The sequence below is a fragment of the Bubalus bubalis genome, chromosome 5, assembly GCF_019923935.1.
Source record: "Bubalus bubalis isolate 160015118507 breed Murrah chromosome 5, NDDB_SH_1, whole genome shotgun sequence".
Classification (NCBI taxonomy): Eukaryota; Metazoa; Chordata; class Mammalia; order Artiodactyla; family Bovidae; genus Bubalus; species Bubalus bubalis.
In genome coordinates, this window is record NC_059161.1 from 121,527,826 (window position 1) to 121,546,455 (window position 18,630).

Genomic DNA, 18,630 nt, shown 5'->3' on the forward strand with positions numbered 1-18,630 from the left:
ACTCACCCCCACCTTGGTGTGGTGGTGGCCGCCCAGGTGTGAGGCGGGTGCAGCCCTCTGTGCGGGCAGGTGATGGGCAGGGCAATTGGACTCGTGCTGGGGTGGCGGTGGCCAGCTGGTGGGCGCATGGTGGTGCCCCCGGCAGGGGTGTGAGGAAGTGCTCTCATTAGTAAGGTGTCCAATGGTTCTGGCCTTGAGATGGTCTGGAGTGATGGCACCCGGGGCTTGAAGAATTTGTGTCCTCAGCATGGCAGGAGTTGCTGGCCGTGACTGTGAGAAATGGCCCTGGCACAGCATAGTGCTGGGGCAGCCCGGCCCTACGAGGGGAGAATCCGTGGCCCTCAGACCCTGGTGGACGGGCAGGGTGAATGCCTGTCCTCCCACTCTGGGTATGATGAGCGGTATTGCTTCCGGCACAGAGATCCACCTTTAACGTCTGCTGGGCACACTGGGGGACTGAGAAATGCAGAAGTCTGGGAGAAGGTTGGTGTCCTTTATAATGGACATGGAAAAGAGATACCAGGAGATGCTTCTACTTTGAAGACCCTGATGGTGACCCAGACAGAGACCTCTCTAGGCGCTACCATCATCCTGGGCTCATGAATTCATCCAGCTTTGGGGAAGAGGGGAGGGGTGGGTGGTTCTCAGCTCTGCTCACTATCTCTGAACATGTGTCCTGAGACATTTGCAGGGCTGAGAGGTGGGCCATGTCGGTGGGCAGGGGGAGGCGTAGGGCTCCAGCCATCTGTGGTTCCGGGCCTTGCCTTTTCCTTGGGGTGATGGTGTCTGTGATGCTCCAAAGCCTTTGGGTCCAGAGGATCGTTTGGAGCATGTTTGAAAGATGAGTCTGCAGCCACCAGGAGTGTTGTTGGGGTTGCTTCTGCCCTCACCGATCCTTCAGGAAGCCCTGGGTGAGGGTCTCACTCAGCATCACATATGCCCTACTTCACAGAGGGGCAATTTAGAGACCCACCCCCACCCCACCCGCAGAGGAGTCTTAGGATGTGGGAAGAAATTGTTAGGTCTTTATGGATCTCTTGAGGAAGTGGAATCGCAGGAGAAGAATAAATGAGGCTGGGCCTTTAGGAGTCCAGAAAGACCAGGCTGAGGGTATAGGAGACTAGGGTGGGGCTGGCAACTCATTATCCCAAGTGGGTGCTTGGAGATGCTGCTGAGGTTCCTCAAAGCTGGAGTGTTGTCCGGTGCATTTGGAGCCAGAAGACTTGAATTCCAGTCTCGCTGGTGTGACCTTGAACAGGTGACTTTACCTCTCACAGCCACATCGGAAGGTGGTCATGGAGGATGAAAGATGGTGCCCACAGAAACCCTTTGTGAAGACCTGTCCAAGGGTCAGGGATTATCCTCAGGTGAAGAGACCGGGGCCGGAGGCCGAGGAGATGGAAGCGTGGAATGTGAATGGGGAGGAAGGGCCTGTCGTAGGGAATTAGAGGCCCTGAGCGTAAAGGCTCCTTGTGGGGAAAGTGGGATCTGTTGACATTGTGAGTCAGCTGCTGAGCTGGAACCGGGCCCCAGGTCTCCTGAGGACGGTCCGAGCGTGGCCGCAGCCACTGGAGAGCCCTGCAGGAGTGGGCTGAACAAAAGGAAGCCCTTCACCGGGGCTGCAGACACACCTGTGGCTGCGCAGGACTGGGAGGTGTCTGTGGCTGGCAGATCTGGGGTACCCGGGTGGGAGCAGGACGTGTGTGTTTTCTCTTGAGAATTTACTTTGGCTCCTGGTTCAGAGGATGCGAGTGGGCAGCAGCCACATCTGCGTTTTGGGGGGCCGTGGCCTTAAGAAAGCCAAGTGGGTCAGAGTCACCAGAGAGGAGACGGGGCAGGGTGGTCCTGTGACGGAGGTGGAGGCTGGATGGCAGGAGGCTGGGGCCCATGAGGGGTGCCGGGGGCAAGGAGAAGGGATGATGGACACCCTCAGAGCGGGCTTCTTGAGAGCAGACAGGTGTAGCAAGAATCCCCCAGGACCCGCTTCTGCCTGAAGGGCCGACCCAGGTGGAGAAGATGAGTGAGGGTGGCTGCCAGGGTCTTTACTTTCTGCCACTGGGGCCCAGTTACTAATAATGGGCTGCAGAGCCTGAATTACATCCCCCACGGCTCAAAAGCTTCACACTGGCAGGCCAGATTCCATGAACCCAGGCCCGTTTCTCCAGCGTTCCACAGGAGTATCTGCTGTAGCCAGCAACCCGTTTCACAAGCTTGGTCCCCGAGGCAGAAAGTTGTTGCCCAGTGTCCATGCTGCAGTGTCACGGCACGAGGGGCGGAGGAGGACACATCCTACCAGGCCCCGGATGGTGAGCTGACTTGTCCAGGCCAAGGACCGCGCCTTCCCAAGGGTCGCCACCAGGACACCGCCTGGTGCTTCCTCAGCCACTTGTTTCCAGGTCATCCTCGGGGTGCCCCCAACGGCCCCTTTCGCTGCCTCCCCAGGAGTTGCCAGCGCTTCATCTCCTGCTTGGAATGCTCTCCTAGTGAGAGTCCATTAAGAGGAAGCCTCAGGCCTCCCCGATGTGAATATTGAACGATCATGTCCTCTAAGCACACCCGCCACACCTCTGCCTATTCTGATTGGTGGCTCAGCCTTGTGGTTTGGGGATCCAGAAGCCCTTTGTAGCCACCCCTTGCCATCTGCCTGGGAGGCTGGGACTCTGCACAGAGGAGCTGGGTGGCAGGTGGGGGAGATAGGAGAAGCCAACGGGTGGACCCAGCCTCTGTTGGCCTGAGGCAGAGCAGGGCTGTCTTGCAAGTCCTCAGGTTTTGAGGCCACCAGGAGCCCCACCATTCACCACCACCCTTTGTCATAGTTTTGAGCAGAAGTCAGCTGCGGGGAGAGAACTGGTAACATAGGAGTGGCCATCGAGGGCTCTCTGGAGCCGAGGTTTTCTCCAACTCTGGTCCTTAGTCCTATTCCCATTTCTTTGTCCATGTTTCTCCAAAAGTTGCTTAACTCAGCTCCTGGCAACCTTTCCACCTCAGCTGTCTCATAAATCATTGTGCCCAGCTGCTCAGCTGCAGGGGTGCCAGGGGATCCGGCATCTCTGGACAGAGGCTTCTAGGCTACAGCTGAAGGCACAGACCCTCCCCACAGCCCCTCTCTTCAGGACCAGAGAGGGATCCCACTCAGGGTTTAATCACCTGTTGGCCAGTGCTCCATCTGAGTTCAGTTTCTCCCTGGAATTGCTTTGTCTTACACTCCAGTAGGGGCTTCTCGGGTGGCTCAGTTGGTCAAAAACCTGCCTGCATTGTGGGAGACTGGGGTTTGATCCCTGGGTCAGGAAGATCCCCTGGAGAAGGGAAGTGCAATCCACTCTAGTGTTCTTGCCTGGAGAATTCCATGGACAGAGGAGCCTGGAGAGCTACAGTCCATGGGGTCGCAAAGAGTCAGACATGACTGAGCAACTAACACACACACCCACACACTCAAGTGGACCAGGCATGTGGCACTGGGGAATTATCAATGAACATGCGGTCAGAGGACAATAAATCTTCTAGCGCCGTGGAGCCTTGGATGTTGTGGGATGTGGTTACATCCCAGCGGGCATGGCTGAAGGCTGTTTATCTTGTCCTTTTTCCTTTCTGATTCCGACTTTGGCTGCACGGGATCTCTCTGGTGGATGGGGCACTGGATGTGTTGGCGGGGAGGACTCAGGAAACTGTCTTCCCCGTGGGGTCCTCTGGGCTGCTGGGAGAGGGTTCCGCGGAGGTGATGTGGAGGGTAGTGGTGTGGCCACCGTCAAGGGCCAGGGGCAGGAGTACCCCGCTCCTCGGCAGGATCGTGGTGGAGACGGGCAGGGTTGGGGCTGTTCCCGCCAGGCAAGTGCACGTGTGCCAAGCCGCGTGTGCCCGTAAGCAAGTGTTTCTGTGGGAAGTGAGGGCTGAGCCGGAGGAGCGCCTGGTGGCGGGGGAGCCTGTGGGCTCCTGTGTCTGGCTGGCCTGGTGTCAGTGGGTGTGCGCGCTGGGGTGTTGCTGAGCCCCAAGAAGCAGGAGAGAACAGTGGGAGGCGGGGGGAGGGGTCGCCTTCCAGCTCGGGGAGGGGGAGCTTAACGTCTCGGTGTGATTCTTACAGGAGCAGCCTTTCTGCTTTCTCAGTATTCCTTAGAAGGAAGCCCAGGCTGGGGGGAGTGGTTCCAATGCCCATATGTGTTCGCATAATGCCTGCTTCCGCCTCCTCCCCAAGCCCCTGGGGAAGTCATCCAGGGACAGTCCACCCAGGTGACAGAAGAGAGCAGCACAGCCCATGGGCCTTAGGACTTGGGACTCTGGGGTCAAACAGACCCAAGTTCAAATCCTGGTGCCTCTCTACACCTCAGTTTCCCCATCTCTAAGATGGGGACAGTAGAACCTCCCACAGGGAGCAGGCATTGTAAGGACCGCATGCCTGGTGAGTGGAGAGATCCCAGTGGTGAGAAGCACACTCGGTAAGTGCTTCTGCTCCTGCATTCGGGATCTTTCCCACAAAACAAGCAGCTTCATCCTGATCTGCATATATTAGCACCAGGGGAGACACAATAGGTTATGTTCCTTTTCTTGATGAGGAGAAATTAGCTCCACCCTACCCTCGGCATGGATGGAATCTGGCTTATCTGTCAATAGAATCATACTCAAGATAACGTTGTGGGCCCTGGCGTATCTTCCCACTCCGATGGAGCTGATAGTTATTTCTTGAGCACCTTCTGAGGGCTGGAGGTCAGTGAGAGCTATGAAGATGAAGTGGACACGCATGCATGCATGCTCAGTCGTGTCTGACTCTTTGCGACCCCATGGACTGTAGCCCACCAGGCTCCTCTGTCCATGGGATCTCCTAGGCATGAATACTGGAGTGGGTTGCCATTTCCTACTCCAGGGGACCTTCCCCACCCAGGGACCAAACCCGCATCTCCTGCATCTCCTGCAATGGCAGACGGATTCTTTACCACTGAGCCACTGGAGAAGCCAAAGTGGCCATACCAGCACCTATAAGGTATGGAATCTGGTGTTTACAACCTATTGAGAAGCTATGAGATGGACCTAGAGGTCTCCACTGTAACATCAAGAGGTGGGTGCTACCGGAGGTCAAAGGAGAGAGAGCGACTCAAACCACGGAGATCAGGAGAGATTTAAGTGGCCGTGGCCTTTAACCTGGGCCAGCCAGGTGACTGTAGAGGAAACGGCAGCAACAGGGGATATGGCTGAGAAAGCGAGGGGCTGACCTTTTGTGGTCTGGCTTGACCGTGGGAGCAGGAAATGGAAGTGATAAAAGGTAGAGAAGTGAGTTGGGGCTGGATCCCCAAGAGCCACAGCCGTGAGGCAGAAGGTCCGGTCCTTGAACATGGCAGTCACCACAGTGTTCTGAGCGAGAGTGTGCCGGGAAGAGGTGTCGCTGCAGGTGCCAGGGACCCAGGGGCCGGGGAGCGAGAACCGGGAGGCTGGCACCCAGGCAGTGGCCGCCCTCGGGAGGCCGGGAAGGTGGAGGTCACGAGGTTTGTCACTTTGGTCAGTAAGAGGCAGGGCCTGGGGCAGAGCCTCTTCTGGGACTCAGATGCGGCTCCCACACTTGCCTTCCAGCTGCTTTGACTTGGTGGGGGGGAGGTTCCAGGCTGGGGGTGCAAACAGGAGGCTGTCAGGGATGCCCTGAAGGAGGCTGTGCTCCTTCATCCCCGAGCACCCACCAAGGGGGCTCTGGTTCCTCACACTTCTTGCCAGGTGTCTGATCATTTTCTCACCACATTACCCCTTGAAGTTTTGCCTGCCCCAGTTCAGCCCAGGAGGTTACTATTCTGGGAAGTTTCATCAGAAACCCTCTTGGCGTCTGAGAGCTCTCTGAGTTGGAGGCTGGGTGGGAGGAGAGCTGGGCTTAGCTTCACCTGCGTTTGGGGAGCTGCTCCTGAGGACCAGCTCCTCCACCTGGAGATGGCCGTGTTGCAGAGCCTGCAGGCCGGGATGGGAGGGTGGGCCGTGCCGTGTAAGGTAAGGCAGTTTGCTGCCCCAAAGAGGCCCCTTGTCCTTGCCTTTCCCGGAGCCATTTAATTAATTTATGATTGATGTTCCTGGACTTCCTTGAGGTTAATTTATTATTGATGTCTCTTCATTATATACAATCCGCCCTGCGCCTCCCAGCACGCGGCGGCTCCCTCTGGGCAGGCCTCACGTGGGGTGAGGTCGGTGAGGCCGCCCTCTGGCTCCCTGCCCCCACCCACCTTAGGGCCAGAGCCCCGCCCTCAGCTCTTGCCAGACCCTTTCAGGTTTGAGGGGTCGGGAGGCCTCAGGGCATCTGTCTCCAGGAGCCTTTGCTCAGCCACCAAATAACGGTAATAATAACAATAGTTTCCATTTTGTGAATGCTGGGAACTCAACCTGGGACAGCATATAGCACAGAGAGAACCCCACTTACTCCTTGTGATAAGTATCCCTCTACTTCCCCATCCCTCTCCACTTGTGCCTTATAGGAGGCTCAGAGAGGGTGAGTTACCTGCCCAAGGACACACAGCAAGTAGGTGGGAAGCCAGGGCTTGAGCCCAGGACCCTCCCCTCTCTTCCCTGAGCCCTGCCTCTCCTTCAGGTCCGCACAGTGCCCCCATCTACTGTGATGCCTTTCTTCCCCACCCCCCGGCCATTGCACACCAGGACTGTACTACGTGACGCGGTCAGGTGGCGGAGTACAGGCGCCCTTCTGAGTGTGTGTTGTTAAATGTTCATGGCTTGTTCCCCTCACTAATGCATGTTCTCACTGAAGACTAACAATGATGGCAAATAGCACTTACCGAACACGCCAGGCACCATGCTAAGCACTTTTCACGCATTAGCTCATTTAATCCCCATGACCACCCGAGAGGCAGGTGGTATTAACCCGTTTTATAGGTGAGATGTGGAAATGTGCTCTACGTGGGCGGCTGACAGAGGGCAGAGCCTCCTGGACTCCAGCAGTCTTGAGATACAGGGTGCTGGCCTCATGCTCCCGTAATTATCTCCTCTCTCCATCTCCCCTGGCCTGTTTATCTGATATCTGTGTATTTATCCAGCGGCCTCAAACCTTTTGCTTGTCTGGTTTGATATGTTGGCCTGTGTTGGGCGGGACCAGGAGCACCCATTCCAAGGGTCCCAAGATGGGTGATTTTAGGGAGATGGCAAAGCAGGTGGTGGGTGCCAGGCTTGGATCCTGCCTCTGGCTCTGCTGGGCAACTTCAGATGAGTCATTCAGCCTTTCCAAGCCTCAGTTGCCCCATTTGTATAACAGCAACAATGATATTTACTCTGTCTCCTTCTCTGGCTGTGCCCATGCTCAGAGGCAATGCTGGGTGGGAAAGACACTCTGCTGGTCAGGGGTTAGAATTGCTTGTGTGTGAGATTCAAAGCTTCAGGAGCTGGCATGAAGGCCAGGAATGCTTATGACTGGGCATGCATCCGGGCCAGGGATCTACACCCACACTCTGAGCTGCCCGCACAGACTAGTGAATTCTGTGGTTTACCAGCTGGAAGGCCTTGCTTGAGGACCCTCCTGGGCCAAGAGCTGGTCAGGAGGTCCCTCAAGGGGGCCAGGCCCCAGTCTGGTGTCCCAGATGGCTGACCAGTGTGCCTGGGTCCTTTGGAGGCCACCCCACCTGCCCTGGGGCCTTGGGTCATGTGGAAGTGCACGGGACCTGCCTGGAATTCGGACCTCACCACACATCTTGTCTGCCACTTGCCCGGGCAGCCTGACCAGGTCACTTCAGGCAGGTTCAGTGCAGACAGAGGATGGCTCACCATGCCACCCTGGGGTACCACCCCTCACCCCTCCAAGTATGCGGAAAGCCTGGTGGAGATGTGAGCCCCGCGTCTGCTCCAGAAGGTGGTGAGACCTTGAGCCTCCCGATGGCAGGCTTCCCAGGGTGTTGGCTAGAAACCCTCTGCTTTCTCATCAGCTTTACTCCGAGCATGTCTCGGAGTTGGAGTCTCAGCGCTGGACTGGGTCTGGGGGCAAGGTTGGGGGTGCTCCCCAGGGCCCCAGGAAGGAGGGCAGAGGCCTTAGACTGTGGCAGGGGCGAGGCCCACCTGGCATGGCCATTGGAAATCTGTGGCCGGGTTGCAGCGAGGTGACGGCTGGTTTCATTTCCCAAGTTTCCGCCCTCTGCAGGCGGGGATTACATCAGACTCTGCTTCAGAGGAGCTCTGCACTGCCCTGGGCCAGCTGCCCCGCTGCAGCTTCGGGCTGGCCCGGGTCCTCCCGGCAGCCCTGGGCCCAGCGGACCGTCCTGGCCTCTGCAGTCTCATCAGACATGCTGCCTCCTGGTTGGCACTGCCCACCTAGCCCGCTCGGCCCGGCCGAGCCTCCCAAGACCACACTGCCCCTCTCATTCTTCCAATCACCCAGCTCCGATTCATTCTCTCTTTAAAGTCAGTGTAACATAGGCCTGTGAACATGGACTTTAGCATAAAGCTCCATTCAAGTCCACTGCTATGTGGGCAAGCCCCTCAACTCTCAGAGCCTCAGTTTCCTCGTCTCTAAAGTGGGGTGGTGGTCTAGTGGAACACAGCACACCGGGCAGCTGTTGGGATCAAATGAGATGCCACCTCTTTGGACATTCCGCTCAATGCCAGGAGCACTGTAAATGTTACCTGCCGTCCACTCATCTGTCCCCCCAGGGGACCCCCCCAACTTTCGTGAGGCTGCATCTTGCAGCCAGGCAACCCTGGCGCTTCTCAGGGCTGGCAGTGGCTCGCCGGCCCTCTGGCATCCAACCCTGTTCCCACCCCAGCACTCTCCGAGGCGGCCCATCCCTCTTGGTTCCTCTCCTAGTTTGGTTTCCTTCCCTTTGGCGCCTCTTCCATCCGGCTGCCTTTTTTTCTTTTTTCTTTTTTTTCATCCACCTTTTCCTCCCCTGAGGTTTCTGGGAGAGGCCAGTCTTTCCTTAGAGAGTCTCTGACCCCTTTGTGCCAAGGGGCCATCCCCCTGCCCCTCCCCCTCCCCACGACTGTGGGAAGATGGACTGTGGGTGAGACTGTGCACCCCGAGCATGGGGGTCATGACTTGGACTCACAGCCAAGAACGCTGGCGACCTTGACAAGTCCAGAGTCCCATCCGGTCCTGTCCAGCCCTGGGAGCCTGTCGGTTGGGGCAGCCTCTCCCTGCGACTGGAGGAGGCCAGCCTGCGCGGCCACAGCAGTGCTTCCTGAGCCAGCAGACCCTGCTTCATCCTCCTGGGTTCCGGGCACTTGTGGAAGGAGAAGGGGAGTCAAGCCCGGTGTCCTGGAGCCAGAAAACCCAGCCACATCTGGAGTCTCTTTCCTCCTAGGAAGTCAAGGAATGTTTCTCAAGAGGTGGCTTCAGCCTCATACCTTTGAGAGAACTTGGTCTTCCGCCCGACACCGTCCCCGGGACCCAGGCCAGTCTGCAGAGCCAGGAACAGCTCTGCACTTGTAAAACTCCCACCCACCCGCTCTCAGGGACCCTGGTCAAGCAGCTACTGCAGGCCAAAGTTCCATGCCTGGAGCTGGGAGTAAGCAAAGTTACCACCGCTTCCTCAGAGAGTTCCCAGGTTAGGGCCGGATACATAAACAGACAATGTAACAACGGCAACAAAGAGCCAAGAGTCCTCTCCCTGCTGGGTACACCTTCCTCAGTGCTCTGTCTGCTGTTAACTCATTTAATGCGAAGAACAGACACAGCTCTGGTGCAGTGGGCGCTCACCCAGTTCTGTGCTGGGGCCATGCCCTGGGAGGGAGGCATGTGCGTTTGACAGCTGAGGGGCGGGTTGAGGATCTCAGCTTCCTTAGAGAATTAAAGAAACCTGCTCAAGGCCGTGTGTTTGTAGCTGGCCGGCTGGGGGACCCCCATTCATCTGACCCCTGCTCTCGGCGGGGTGGGAAGGGAGGTGTTCATTCTTGCTCCTCGACCTGGTATCGGGTTGGGGGACCCCTTGAGCCCCAGGAAGGACAGGTTCCTACAAAAGGAAGACCCCCAGAGCCACCCTATTGCTGAGAGAGCCTCCCGTCTCCTTTGTCACTGCCCACGTGTGGGCCCGTCCGCGGCTCAGACCCTGTGCCTTGGCAGGCCGCACGGGGGCTTCCACTCACTCCCACGCCCCCTGCCAGCCTTGCTGAGCTGCTGCAGATTGTTCTCCTTGTCGCCTGCCTGCTCCACCATGCGGTATAATAAATGGCTAACAGAGGGCCCCCATTCTCTGGGACCGCCTTCTCCATTTCTTGGCCCCTTCAGAGAACCTGATCCCCCCCTCCACCCCAGGTGAACCCTATTCAGCAGGCTTCCGGCGGTGGTAACTAAGCCGGGCGCCCAGCCCACCACCTGCTCAGTACTTTATAAAAGTTTAACCTTAATGGTGTAATGAACTCCCATCATAAAGCGGCTGGAGCAGTGCATCCTGAGATGTATAAATTACAGGTGCCTCTGAAGTTGTAATTGGAAATGGCAGCAAGGGGAAGGTTGAAAAGGGCCAGCCTTGTTGGGCTGAGCACAGATATTCTCTGCTGCCTTTCAAAAGGCACACAGAGCTGAGTCTGGCTGTGAAGAAAGAATGTCCTCAGACCAAACTGAGCTCCTGGTAGCTCCGCCCCAGTTCCCGCTTCCTGCCCCACCAACCCCCGACCGAGTCCACAGAGCCTGTAGGTTTCAGGAGGCGCAACCCCCACCCAGACCGGGGCCACCAACACAGTGGGCCCAGAGGGAAGGACGTGGGCGTGGACACAGCAGACAGCCCGCCCCCCAGCCCCGCCTGCATTTCCCGGGGAGCACTTCTGAGCAGTTGGGTTGACTCCCCTGGTCTCTGAGGTCTCACCTGTTGCCATGACTGTGGGGCTTGAACAGAAAACTGCAGGGGGTGTTGAGAGTTGGAGTGAGGAACCCAGGCTCTGGGGCTGGACCGTCCGGCTTCCTGTTGCAGCCCCTGCTGGTGGCACTTGGGAGACCTTAACAATGTCACGTAACCTCACAGCTGCAGAATCTTGGCAGTAAAATCAGGAATTGACCTGCATCAGAGGAATATCAGAAGGATGACACGGGATGACGGGGTTCAGGTCTCAGCAAAGTGCCGCTTTAGGGACTTCCCTGGTGGTCCGGTGGTTGGGACCCCACGCTTCCACTGCAGGGGTCACGGGTTCCATCCCCGGCTGGAGAACTAAGATCCCGCAGATTCCCTCTGAGGCCGGGTGGGGCCCAGACCTGCCCCCTGGGACGAGGCTCTCGGACCACACCTTGAGCGGCCGGGGCAATGTTCAGGCCCTCAGAAGTGCTCGCTCAGTGCCTGCTGTGATTGCCCTTCCAGGCATGGTGCCCAGTGCCTGCACTTGCCCACTACACTTGCTCACAGTGCCCACACCAGTTTAATTTGAGTGCTTCTGAATGTGGCCCATGAACCAGTGGCAACACCTGAAAACAGGTTAGAAAGGTCAGACTCTCAGGGCACCCTTCCCCACCCCCCACTAAATCAGAATCTCTGGAGGGGGGCCCAGGACTCTGCAGTTCGAGCAGTTCTGAGGTGCCTCCTCGGCTCACTCAGGGAAGAGAAGCATGGCTGGGCCTCATCCTCTCCAGGAGGGCATCTCTCAATGCCAGGAAGCTCACCCAGCCTCAGAATCGCCTGGGGTTGACCTTGATGGGCTCAGCTGTAGGCTCCTGGGCCCTACCTTGGACCACCAGCTTTCATAGTGCCTGGTGGGGCCTGGGAACCTGCATTTACCCACCTCATCTCTGCCTATTCAAGTTTGAGAGTCACTGGAAATCATTCCTTGTCTGAGAGTGGTGTAGAAGGACAAGACCCTTGTACCTACCTCCCCACACTTCACACAAGGCTCTGCCTCTGCTGGGGGAGAAAGGACGCTAGACAGGGGTCAGGAGCCCCCAGTAGCCAGCACCATCTCACCTGGGGCCTGGAGCAGCCCATCCTTGGGTCCAGCTGTGGGGCTTTTCTCACAGTGAGAAGGGGAAACAGCCTAATGGCCACCAGTAGGAAACTGGTTGAATAGACTCACATACTGCATGCACGTGGACTGCTGTACAATAATGAGGGAAGATTGGGCTAGAAAAATGTTTAATGAGGAGAAATATTCACCTTCTCTGGCTCAGTAAAAAAAAAAAAAATGTGGCAGGTACGGAATGATCCTGTATTTGAACAGGCAAGAACGACTACACAGATCTTAATAGTTAATAATTGTCCTGGAGGGATCCTGGATGATTTCTGTTTTTTGTTTGTTTCTGTTTTCTATGGAGAACATGTACTTTGTGATAAGAAGGAAAAAGAAGGATAGGTAATCATGTCTGGTCCAGGGTCCTTAGGCCACAGGCGCCAGTAGCAGCCCGGGACCCCCAGAACAGTGTCTCTCTTGCTCAGCCTGCCCCACTGGAGTGTCCTTCACCATGGTCTCTTCCCTTCCCCTTCAGGCTGTGCCCAGTGTTCCCCAGTCCTTCCCACTGTTTCTCCCACTTTTTCACTTCCTCCTGTCTTTAAGTCTTCCTCTGATGATGGGAGGGCACCTCCTCCTCTTTACACAGGAAGAATGAGTGGGGAGGAGACAGCCAAGCAATGGGAGGCCCCCGCCCCCTGGCTTGCGAGCCTCGGGGGACAGACTTCAGTTTTCATCAGGGCATAATCTAGGAAAAGCCTGAGCCTAAATTCCAGAGTCTAGTCACCTAGGATGTGCTCAAGAAGTAACGGTTGAATGAGTCTTGGAATGAAGCCAGGGACGGCACAAGGGCCCACAGCTGTGTCACCTCAGGTAGATCAGCGTACCTCTCTGGGCCTATTAGAATCTTCACCACTAAGATTCAGGGACTCTTGAACTCTGATTTCCCTGGGCCCTTCCAGCTCTCATCTCTGGTGAGTCACATACCTTCCCACTCTCGCTCCTTTCCCTGGTTTGCAAGCAGTTTGTGCTGTCCAGGAAAATCTCACCTGTCCGTTCTGGCTGCCCAGTGAGACTTGTGCAGAAGCAGCTGCTCGGGGCAGGGCCCTCAAGGCGAGGGTGAAGGGAGGAACAGGAAAGAGGGAGACCTGTGGTGCTGGGAAAGCCACCAGTAGTCGAGGGCTTGAGAGTATCCGAGCGTTCCTGGATCTGATACTGGCCTCCCACGAGCCCTCCTCCATCACCTTTGCCCTGCCCGTGGTTCGATGTCATTTTTCATCTCCTGCCCAGAGCTGCCTTTATCCCAGTGCCTCTTGCCTGGCTTTGCAGCTGAGACTCTGTTTCCATCAGGCCCGAGCAGCCCCAAGTCTCTACCTTGTGAGCTGCTGTTTTCCAGTGAGCGCCTCAGTGGGGAGAGAGGGTGGGAGAAATCCATTCAAGCCGTTTGCTTTAAAGACATTTCAGCAAACTCATGGGATTTGTGGTCACATCTCTTCAGTGCTCTTTGAAAGAAATGGATGGGTTTCTGGGTCTCTCCCTTCACCAGCTTCCCTGCCTGGCAGCAACCCAGAGGCCCGAGTTGGGAGCTAGCCCTGATGCTCAGCCCAGAGCACCTCCAGGGCAGAGGTGAGGGTGGCAGGCTGAATGCTGAGGCTGTGTTTGCCCCCCAGGGGTTCTGGGAGGCTAGTGTGTATGGGCACAGGAGGAGGGGGAGGACAAGAGTGACAAGTGCCTACCCCCTCTTTCGGCCTGGTGGTGAACTCCTACTCAGCTATCAGCACCCGACTCGAAGCCTTCTCTGTCTTGCCTTGGGCTAAGCAGCTGTCCTCGCTGTGGGGTCCCTGGCATTAGAGCCCTGTATTCACTGATCCACGTGTGGGTGTCCTCATCATTCTGCACCATGAGCTCCTCAGGGTTGGGGCTTGTCACCTTCGCGTTCACAGCCCCTAGGCTCCTTCTTAAGATCCCATTGAGTGCATCGGCTGGGGCGGGGCAGGGGCAGTGTCTGCTTTCCCACCCCTGGTCTGAGAGCCCACCTGAGGCAGAGGGTTGAGCATGCTCAGAACATCTCCCTGCCCTCACCTGTGTCCAGAAGGTGGTCCTCCCTGGGCAGGTGTCAGGCTGGGAGGGAATGGAATAACGGAGTGGGCGGGGTCGACAGTGAGGCACCCGCTAGGCAGGATCTTGCTCAATGGGGCCCCCCCACCTGGCACCCTCAGGCGGCCGGCAGCAGTGAGGTGGCCGCTAACCGGTCTGGCGGGTTTGTGGGGACCTGGCTGGGTTTCTTGAGGGACAGGACGTCCTGCTGGGAGCAGGCTTTGTGCCTGTCCTCTCTGGCCTCCCTGCTCAGGCTGCTGGCCTTGCTGTTCGCTTTGCTTTGCCTCATTTTTCCTGGACAGAGCCTTGACCCTGCCCTTCCTGGAGACCAGGACAGCTTGTGATGGGGGTGCCCAGGCAGGAGACCGGCCAGGGCCCCCCAGGGACGAGGGAGAGATACTGAGGATACCAGGAACGCGCTCTGGAGATACCGAGACCCCTGGAAGCAGAATACCCAGAGGCTGGGGTGATGGGCTCTGGGCTGGAACTGGCAGTGGCTGTGGCGACCCTGCTCCCGCCTCCTTCCTGACTGAGGCACCAAGGATGAGCGACCAGAGCCCTGAAGAGGCTGCAGAGCACGGCCCAGGCCCAGAGCTCCCACAAAGCTTTTCTGAGCAGTCACTCCTCCCTGCCCCGCAGCCAGGCTCCCATCTCAGGGAACAGGGCTTGGGGGTGGGGAGCCCTTGGGGTGTTCCTCTCGCCCTGCGCTGGGAGGGGCTGGGCGCCCTGCTCCGGAGGTGTCAGCGGAACTGTCACCCAGCGGTGAGTGCGGGTGCTGGGATTCCCCTGGCTGACTCACTCACCCCGGCCTGCCTGTGCCTCAGCCCAGGCGGGAGCCATTCGTGAAGGTGTTGCTCACTCGGAGGGTGTCCCGGGAACCAGGGGAGCTGGGGCCGAGGGGCCCCGGGCTGCTGGGGCAGATTTGCCCACGGAGTCCTCAGGCCTCCCCAGACCCCAGCACCCAGCTGCCTCTCCCCACCCAACCCCGACATCTCGGTCAAGCACAGGGCTCCCACTTTCCAACACAAGAGGAACCTTGAGGCCTCGGGGGTCCTGAGCTGGGGCCTGGCTGCTCCCTGCCTCCCTGAAAGATTCCCCCCAAGGGTGATGAAATGCCTTCCCTCTGGAGAACAGAGAAGCCATTGATTCCCTTGATCCGCCCAGGCACTTCAGAGCCAGGGCGACCCAGTGGGGACTGAGAGGCAGGAAGTGGGGCCAGGGCGGTGACCCAGCCCGGGGGCCAAGAGCCCCTGGAGAAGGAGAGAAAACTGCAGGCTGCCCCCCAGAAGAGTTCACACAAGCCGGTGCGCGATCTCTGGGCCCACAGATGCCCCGCGGAGCCCATCTTCAGACCCTCTGGCCACCGACTGCCCGTGCTGCCCTCCAGAGAGCAGGCAGCGGGATGGAGGTGTTGCAATCATGGCATGGGGGTGGGGGGTTGCTGGGGGAGGACCAAGCAGGCAGAAATGTGGAGCGCGCGGCTGGAGATCAGGCCTGTGGGGGCGGCTGCAGCAGGCTGCGTGGGGTGAGCCCGGCTGGGGATGGGATGGGAGGCACAGTTCTGGGTGATTGCCCCAGAAATCCTGCCTTCCGGGTGCCGAAGGGAGGCGAGGGGGCTGTCCCCTGACCTCTCCAGGCTAGAATGGCAGGGGCCGGCAGCCCCCCAACCCCCCCACCACCCCTCCAGGGGCCGGGCTGCCCAGGGCTGAGTGAGGTCCACGGAGGGGCATTCAGAGCCCTGGCACAGTTCAGTCTAGGCGGGCAGGCTTCTCCGCAGCCCACCTGCAGAAACCACCCTCCTGGTCTGGTGAGAGAGGTCGCGGGTGTGGTTGGCCGGGTGCCACGGGGCAGCTCCAGTGTCTCTGGTGAGCGGGCCACCCAGCACCCCTGCAAACATGCCCAGCCTTTTTGGCCACATGAATCCCTCTGTGAGCAGGCTCTGGGCAGGGCGACCCAGGGGGAGGCCTAGAGCAGGCCTGGGGGCACAGCCAGGAAGACAGGCCTCTCTTCCCTGGATCTCAGCTCAGCGCCCTTCCCCCCCACTCCCCTGCCCCCCTGCTGCAGCCTGGGGCACAGAGGATAAGGGAGGCCTGGTCCAAACCGGGATGGGCCCTCGAGGCAGGGCCAGCCCCTTAGCCCTCCGAGGGCTGCTTTCTTTAAAGGCCAGAGGACAGCCCTGCCCAGCAGCCTGCTGAGGCCCCAGGAGCCAGGTCCCAGGCCAGGGTTCATGTCCCCAACCTCCCACTGACCTCAGGTGGCCTGGGGCAGGTCTCTGCATCCTTAACACTTGCTTCCCTTGCTGAAATGCGGGTGTGTGACTCTGTGGCCCAGAAGGTTCCTTCTCACCCAGATGTTCTCCTGTTGCTCACTGTGCCCTCCAGCTTAGAGAATAAAGGAGGACCCGAGGACCGTCTCCTAATGGGCATCGGTGGCCAGGTGCCCCACACCCTGGGGCAGAGCACAGGTGCTCTCCTGGACTCTCCATGTCTCCTCCCTCCTCCCTGGGGTGACAGCTGAAATGAGACTGTGGCCGCGAGCTCCCAGTACAAGGCCTTCCAGCAGGTCATCCGGCTCTCACTGAACAGTAGTTGGTGTTGTTACCTTTGTAATCATGATGTCTGCGATGTTATTATCACCGTGATGGAGTTGTCCTCTCAGAGCCTGTGGGGGGCTCCCTGGAAGAGATGGCTCACGTCCTGGGCTGGCATCGTCTCTCCCCCACCCCCTGGCCCAGCCTGCTTGAGAAGCAAGAGGTCAGACGGGGCCAGCTGGAAGGTCTGTGTGGTGGGAGGGGGCCTGGCCCCTCTCGGGCTTGGCTGAGCCCGTCGGCGCCCATCTGCGGAGGGGCGGCCGCCCTCCGAGAGTTGGCTGGGAGACCTCCGAGCCGAGGAGTGCATGTTCTCCAAACATCTTGTTCACAGCAGATGGCAGCCACGACTCCCTTTCTCCCTACAGTTCCGGCTGCACTTCCCTTCCCTGTGCTCGCCCTCCTGTTAACTTTGCTTTCTGCTTTGGGAGACAGGGAGGCAGCCTGCAGCCCCCAAAGCCGCCTCTGACTGTGGGGAAGCTTGGTGCACAGGGAGCAGATGGTGTCCAAGCAGAAGAATCCTCAAGCCCCCATCAGCTTTGTGAGGGAAGTGTCTTGCCTAGGTTCCCCACGCTGCCTGAGTCTCTTTGGCCAAAAAGGCCACCGGCGAGATCTTGGAAGAACAAGGGCCTGGGCCCGGATTGATGTTTCTTGAGCAGCTGCAAGGCACCAGGCACAGTCTGGGTGCTGAGGACACAGGCAGAAGATGCAGTCCTGCCCTCTATGAGCTCCCAGCTTGGTGGGGAACCAGGGTACCTGGGACAGGAATGGAGGGGCACCAGTCGGATCTGCCTCAGAGTTGGCAGGCTTTTGCAGGCTTCACAGAGGAGGGTGTGTTTAGGCTTAGCCCTGGTAGGTTGAGGAGTTCACGGGAGCATAGGATAGAAAAGGCATCCTATGCCATGAGAATGGCCTGTGCAAAGGCACAGAGGCATGACAAACTCTGATGCTGCAGAGCACTCAACCATGGTGAGTAATAGAGCAGATGAAAGCCAGCTTGTTTCGCCAGCGTGTGCTCTTCAACCCCAGAGTAGGGTCTGTGAGGAGGAGCAGACAGTGACCCTCTGGCTGCTTGTGGGGTGGGGCCAACCTGAAGCAGAAGCACTGCATGGGGGCAGTGGGGCCCTCGGCAGCTGGAAGGAATTCTGGGATCTGACTCATGGTTGCCCTGAGTTTGGGGCCAGCAGGAGCATCTCCTGCTGTGGAGCATCCCCTGCTGGTAGAGCACCTTCTTCGGGTGGAGGACCTCATTCTGGTGGAGCACCTCCTACTGCTGGAGCACCTTCTGCTAGTGGAGCAGCCCCTGCTGGTAGAGCACCTCCTTCTGGCGAAGCACTCCTGCTGGTGGAGCATCCCCCTACTGGTAGAGTGCATCCTGCCTCAGCTGGTGGAGCATCTCTTGCTGGTGGAGCAACCCCTGCTGGTAGAGCTGTTGTCAGAAGTCTCTCCCAGAGGCTGAGACAAGGGGGCCATGAACTAGCATGCCCCCAGAGGGTGTGGTGCCCAGACTTCCATAGGTGCTGCCCCTCATTCTGTGACCTGCCCCGGCTTTCCCCCACATCCATGTAGCACTGGACATAGCCTCCATGAATCAAGACCCTAGTCTATGCCAAACCGTGCTAAGTGCTCCCACATAGGCCTCCTCCCATTTAACCTTCACAAGAGCGGTGCATATGAGCATTGCCCCATTCTCCACTGGGACGCCAGATCCACTGAGACTTGTTCAGAGTCACCCAGTCAGGAACTGGCCAAGGTCCAGGCCCAGGTCAGCCTGACTCCCTGGCAGCCTCCTGCTTGGGGACGTACCCTGTCCCCTGGAGAAGGCTTGGTGTGCAGGGTGGGGTTGGGGTGGCCCTCAGTGTTTGCTTTCCCAGCCCTGCTTTTGCCGTGCCGGCAGCACCTGGCTGACTGTTTGCCCAAGGATCTGCCCTCCAGGAAAGTGGGTGGGACTTGGGGGGGGGCGGTGGCGGATGAGTGGGCCACTGCTTCTGGCATCTAGCTTTTCCGTGTAACCAAGAAGGGCTGCACAGCCCGTAAGCACCACACCCTGCAGTCCGACGCTGCCCCAGCAGTGCCTGGCCTCGCCCGCCCACAGCATGTGACTTCGCACTGCTGGGCCCGGC

General features: G+C 58.5%; 1 protein-coding gene and 1 long non-coding RNA gene across 4 annotated transcripts in view; one reads left to right on the top strand and one right to left on the bottom strand.

Annotated features, from left to right (window-relative positions):
* DAGLA (diacylglycerol lipase alpha) overlaps positions 1 to 18,630 on the top strand; it is a 66,648-nt gene that overhangs the window by 419 nt on the left and 47,599 nt on the right. The gene's annotated exons all lie outside the window — the stretch shown is intronic.
* Positions 5,452 to 12,984, bottom strand: LOC123333809. Of its 3 annotated transcripts, none has more exons than XR_006551393.1 (4): positions 12,873 to 12,984; positions 10,761 to 10,950; positions 9,006 to 9,256; positions 5,452 to 5,588 (listed from the first exon to the last, which is right to left on the bottom strand). It is a non-coding gene; the product is annotated as an uncharacterized LOC123333809 (long non-coding RNA). The 3 variants fall into 3 exon arrangements; XR_006551394.1 differs by lacking the exon at positions 12,873 to 12,984 and adding an exon at positions 11,844 to 11,976; XR_006551392.1 differs by lacking the exon at positions 12,873 to 12,984 and adding an exon at positions 11,546 to 11,739.